Source organism: Zingiber officinale, chromosome 4A (genome assembly GCF_018446385.1).
Source record: "Zingiber officinale cultivar Zhangliang chromosome 4A, Zo_v1.1, whole genome shotgun sequence".
Taxonomy (NCBI): domain Eukaryota; kingdom Viridiplantae; phylum Streptophyta; class Magnoliopsida; order Zingiberales; family Zingiberaceae; genus Zingiber; species Zingiber officinale.
In genome coordinates, this window is record NC_055992.1 from 146,470,901 (window position 1) to 146,477,142 (window position 6,242).

A 6,242-nucleotide genomic window follows, 5' to 3' on the forward strand; every position below is an offset into this window, starting at 1 on the left:
TTTGGATCATACGGGGATTCTTGTTTCTGACTCAAGATGAGCTGCCCACGAGTCATTTCAACTAAAAGCCTGCATGGTGCCGGGGATGGAGGCCATCATCATCACAGCAACTTTGTGCTACCAGCTTCCTGTTGACCTTTCACTCAGACGTCCAATCCAACTATTTTCATATAAATATATATCTCTATACGAAACAAATAAAAAATATTTCTTTCTTTAAAAAAATAAGTGAACCTCATCAATAGTTTTATTTAAAAAATATCCTTTAATTGAATATTAGTATAATAATTATGGATAATATGTTTAAGATGAATTTAATTAAACTTTATAGTTTAAAATTTATAACTATATAAACTACAAAGTAATTATTATAATGCGCAAATGCTACTCTGCTAAGATGTGTAGAAATGCCTTAATATACTGAATTTAAGATTTAATCTTGTAAAACCTATCTAAAAATTTTTACTATTATTTTAAAAATAATTTAATTAATTTAAAATAATTTAATTTAGTAAATAAAGTATTTTTAAATATTGTAACACTGAATATCTGTGTTTTTTTACCTATATAAATTGTTAATAGGTTTAAATCAGATCTATATGAAATATGAAGAAGCTAAAACAGTTTATTGTTAATTAAAAATTAACAAATGCAGCTTTTTGATTTGCCTTTTATTGCCCTATATATATTTAATTATCTGAATACTGACATAAGGTCACAAAGATGAGTAAACAAATACAGCTGGTACGTATAAATTTATGCATGTGGATTTCTCACAAACAACTGTGGCAGACAACCGGAATCAAACAGCTTAGCTGCATGCTTTCAAGACGACTGATCATTTTCTTGGCTGTCTATGCTTAAACATTTGTCTGTGGGACTTTAGTTGCGAGCTTGAAACAAGCAAGCCAAAAGCACCACTCAAGAAATAATCACCTACTTTTAAACACATCATCTAACATGTCAAATAGTGAGCCGTGATGTTAATTAAACTCTTTTTATATCTAAAGAGACAGGCAAAGAGATTGGAACTATAAGCTATTAATTAGTGTTTCAAAGTTATAAAATATTCCTTGGCTGATGTGATGCCGGAGAAATCCTGAGCTATTTAAGGACCCTCCTTCATGGTAATATGGATGACAAGGCCAGCTCTCTTTTTCAAAGCCTCGGCATTAACAATTACAGTGCTTTCTTTCTTTCTTTCTTTTGATTCTTAGCTTCAAGATATGAGCTTGTTGTTGAATTAATAAGGTTTTTTTTTCTTTCTTCTGGCTTGTATTTTGCTAATGCCGCACGCCGTTGGGGTTTTGCAAAGAGAGCTTCCTTTAGTCCACTCATGGCCGGCTATGGGATCAAATTAGCTGCTGACTCATTCATCCACGTTCCGAGCAATGAATGCCTTAAGGAGTTTGCTCGGTAGATGAGTGAATGATGCGGGAGCTAAATGGGTTCTCATGCTGCCTTTGCTTGGACTGAAGGGAGCTCCCTTGTCTTCACAATCCTCCTGCGCTGCACTGCACTGTGCAAGTTGATTAATCTTAATTTGCAAGATGTACGTAGTCCTGTCGATTGATTCTTGGTTAACAGTAATTTGTAAGTGGACCATAAGTAGGTTAAAAATGCAACCCTAACCCTAATCTTTCCTTGTGGTTTTTGATTCGTCGATAGTAGTGGAGCATTGTTGAACTCCCGCTGCTTTAGTTCCTCGCACAAGTTCCGAACTCCGCTGCTCCTTCCCCGACGCCCGCCACTACTTGATTAAAATAATTGCCTTAAGGTGCAGGAAGGCGGCGATTCTTTCTTCCCAATCTCGCTCTGGAATTGGCTGGATGGTTCCATGCGTCGTCTCCGCTGGGGGGCGCTGTCTCTGAGTTCCAAGTGACCATGGCGTGCATGGCCGCCCAGTCCTCGATGCTGCCTGCTGCCGTTGCCGGTTTCTTTTGCGCTCTGTTCTCGATTGATGTCTTTTAATAAGGTTACACCAAACTGGTCGTACAAAGACAGTATGTTGTGTGCTTGTATTAGTTATTTTTTATGATTTTTTTTTAAATGAGACTTTTGTTGAAATCAGTCTTTATAAGGGGTGTTGAAATCAGTCTTTACAAGGGTACATTGATACAAACAAAGCATGGATATGGTGTCTCTAATCTTGGGGTAAGGCATGTTTCTAATGTTTTTTAAGTTCCTCATCTCAAGCATACTTCGTTGCAGGTGCGAGTGAAGTGACTCTTAAAAAGATGCTTCCTCTCAAGCTTTGCTTTGCTTCGTTGACACTATCAAGTCACAAATCTAGGCTTAACCCTGTCCAACCAGACCAAAAATCACGAGAGGCATGTTGAGTCTTGGCTGACAAGATCAAGTTTGTGAAAGTTGTGTTTTTGGAAGGGATCATGCATCAGTAAGGCAAGAAGGGCTTGCCAACAACCAGTGTTCTTGTAGTCATCATTCAATGTATGTAGTCCAGTAGATTGAATGAGTCGACAACTTTTCTACTCGACTATAGCTAAATAAAAAATATCTTTGCTCGGCAAATAACTCACCAACTGATATAGCGTTTTCAATTGATTCGACTAACAGTGAGAGTTGATAGGCAACTTATGATTCTTGTAAGCTCATTATTCACAACATTACTCGTGAATCTCCAACGTAGTGGCTTTGAGACTTTAAATCAGTAAGTCCCAACTCCCGAGTAGTTCACTCTTTACTAAGCAATCACAACACTGTTACATTACATGTCCCAAAACAAAACCCAAGATCACATTGTGTTTAAACACACTCGAGGACCCTCAAGGCATCCAAGGAACACATGGATTCACTGATATCCCATGTTGGTTAAGATCCTATCAAGTTTGTTCACTATTCTCTACAAGTTCTATGCCAATTTCTGAGTCAAATTGACAAGATTGCTTGTATGCATATATAAAATCTAAAACATTTAAATTAAATCATATTGTCAGCATGTTAAAATTGCATATGATGGGGTGATTTTGAAGGGTCCCATCTCGCTATTACGGTGGAGATCAAAGGAGGTCAAAGTTACGATCATTGAGTGAGTAACATCGGTTGGTCGGACGAGTCATGTTCCGACCGGGGATTATGCTCCAATCCACCGACCCTCAAGGGAAGTGGTGTGTAGAAATCGAGTCGAGCGGCTATCTCGCTCGGCAAGACAACAAGACATGCATGACATCAAAAGTTCAACTTCGGTCGAGCGGCTATATATCTCGCTCGGTCAGACATCAAAGTATGACATTGACAGAGTTCGATTTCGGCCTAGCGACTCCTCCGCTCGGCCTAGCGACTCCTTCGCTCGATCTAGCAGTGGACTCGACACCAGTCGAGCACGCGGACAGTGCACTTCCGACCGAGCGGCTATCTCGCTCGGTCCAGCAATAGAGCATGCGGATAGAGCATGCAGACAGTGGACTTTCGACCGAGCGACTATCCCGCTTGACCCAACAACAGAGCATGCGGACAGTGGACTTCCGGTCGAGCGGCTATCCCGCTCGGTCTAGCAACAGAGTATGTGAATAGGGCATGCAGACAGTGGACTTCTGGCCGAGTGACTATCCCGCTCGCCCCAACAACGGGCAGCAAGTGGACAATGGAATTCTGGCCGAACGAATATTTCGCTTGGCCAAGCAACAGACACAGTAGGCTATCTTTCGACATTCTTTTGAGAGCTAGTGTCGCTGACAGATGACATGACCAGACAAAGGATCGTACGGCAAAAGCTTCCACCATCACTTCAGATATATGCTCTACATGTTAAGGTACTGTTTCAGAGACACTTTACTGACAAATCTTTTCAGGAAAAGGTTTGAGATGCGTGCTCATCTTGGGAAGCGTGCACGCACACTACCGAAACTCTATATAAAGGGAGTCCAAGTATCAGCGGAGGTATGCGATATCATACTTGATGGATCGTTTGAAGCGATAGAGGGGGGGTGAATATCGCGCGCTTTAAAACTATTCTTTTCTTTTGAAACCGAAGTCGTGCAGCGGAAAATAAAGAGAGACAAGGTATTTTACTTCGTTCGGAGCCTAACTCAACTCCTACTCGAAGGCCCGCAGTCTTTGACCGCACAGATGGGCAAAGCACTAAAATTCTTCTCTCCGAACTCCTCGGAGAGAAGCAAATCGTACAAGTACAAGAGATATAAGATAGTAACAGCTTTACTATCTTATTTAATTTAAGTGCAACAATAATAAATTTACCGACAAATGAATTTGAAAGTCGAAGCTTGTGGTCGGCGCGAATGCAGAGATTGATTGAGACTTGTTGCTTCGAGCAGCTTGCAGAACAACAATTTTTTTGATCAGTAAAAATTGTTTTTGGCTTCTGACCTCGAGCCTTAATTTATAGGTGCACTGAGGTTCGGTCGACCGATCTCTCTGTTAGGTCGACCGAACCAGCTCCGATCACCCACAGCTGGAGTCTGACGCTGGCTCGTAAATTTTGCATTAACTGGCCTTCAATGGTTCGGTCGACCGAACCCTTTTATCGGTCGACCGAACAAGCTTTTACCTTGTTCGTCGAAGTCTGCCAGAATCTTGAATTAATGCGCGTTTAATGTTGATTGGATCGGTCGACCGATCCTCTTGTTCGGTCGACCAATCAGCCCTTCTTTCCTTTGCTTGCTGATCGTGTCTGATGCACTGGCTGTGCTGAGTCACCAAGGTTCGGTCGACCGATCTTATTGTTTGGTCGACCGATCAAGCTTTGATCGACCTCAGTCTGTTTTGGTCTGATCAGAAACACTGCTTTGATAACTTCTATTTCGGTCGACCGATCCTCTGGTTCGGTCGACCAATCAAGCCTGACCTGCAAAATAGTGTTAGAACAAAAACATCCTGCAACATAAAGGTTAGCACAATAATATTATAATGCATGAGTAATATAAAAGACAATAGAACTGTCTTGATCTTAACTTTGAAACCTTCCCGGTTTTTCAGTTGGATCAGCGACCTAAGGTTGTTCCCTCTGGGAACCCGACCTCACTGTCGCTCCTCCAGTTTGCTTACCTCAACCTACCTGCCAAACTTTGATCCTCCAGATCCAGTTTGGACTTTTCACTCAGCCTTGATCGGCTCCCCAGGACTTTTCTTTTGATCTTCAGTCCTCCAGACTTCTCGATCACACCGCCAAGCATTGGGTCCCCTTAACCTGCTTAGACTTGCACCTGGGTTCCACGATCTGCTAAGACTTTTCTGCCTAGCTTCCAGCTAGGACTTTTCCAATTGAGTAGACATCCTGCACACTCAATCAACTTGTTAGATCACAACAAGACTTAACTTGGAACCTTTGACAACATCAAAACTCAGGTTTGATTCTGGTGCAACTTGCACCAACAATCTGTTGCGCTTTAGTCTTCTTGTTGTTCCGCTCTTTGCTTTTCTTCACCGAAGACTGACTTGAGTGTCGGAGGGCCATCGCCGGGGACCCCTTCCCCGGCTCGGCGCTGATGCCACTTGTGTTGCAGGTCGTAGTGAAGTCCACAGGAGATCAACGAGAGCGCCACATCCCCAGCATCTATCTCATCGACTTTCGGATAGGATCATATTTGACGCCGTCTATGGGAACGTAGCCTGCATCCGAGCCGAAAAGATGGAGGACGCTGGATGACTGACCACCGTGACGCTCACTCAGGAGGAGATTGAGATGCTCATTTAGGCCCGAGCAGCAAAAATAATCAAGCAACAACAACAACAAGTGCTAGCTGATCGACTAGTGCCACAGCTCGCGACATCGGTAGCAGGACGAGCGGGGCATGAAGACCGAATGAAACAACTCTCTGTATGGGGACATAATAGAAGACCAACTAGCACGCTAGGGGAAGCGCCGCCCGCGCCTATCCCCTTTCATCGAGCCTTGTTCTAAACCCCCTTAGAGATAGCCTAGATGAACCAAGAGCAGGGATTATCTTCAGATGATGCTCCCGTTCGGGATGCATGGAAAGACAAAGTGCCCTGTAGCAACATGTCTCCTGAACGGATCAACCGATAGTTCTTATAGGAGATCTTACAAGACCCTCTGCCCCGGCACTACACCCCGTTGGCGATTGAGACGTACAACGGGTCGACCGACCCAGATGATCATCTGGATCGGTTCGATAACGAAGCCACGCAACACCAATATACAGACGGAGTGAAGTGCCAAGTCTTCCTCATGACTCTTTTCGGATCTACGCAACGCTGGTTCAGAAGACTGTAAGACGGCTCAATACGGAGCTTCAAAGACT

The 6,242-nt window shown here is 43.0% G+C and overlaps 1 long non-coding RNA gene across 1 annotated transcript; it reads left to right on the plus strand.

Moving 5' to 3' along the window:
* Positions 1-1,125: 1,125 nt before the first annotated feature.
* On the plus strand, positions 1,126-2,543 carry LOC121973757. The gene is made up of 2 exons (XR_006109749.1): positions 1,126-2,154; positions 2,212-2,543. It is a non-coding gene; the product is annotated as an uncharacterized LOC121973757 (long non-coding RNA).
* The last annotated feature ends 3,699 nt before the right edge of the window (positions 2,544-6,242 follow it).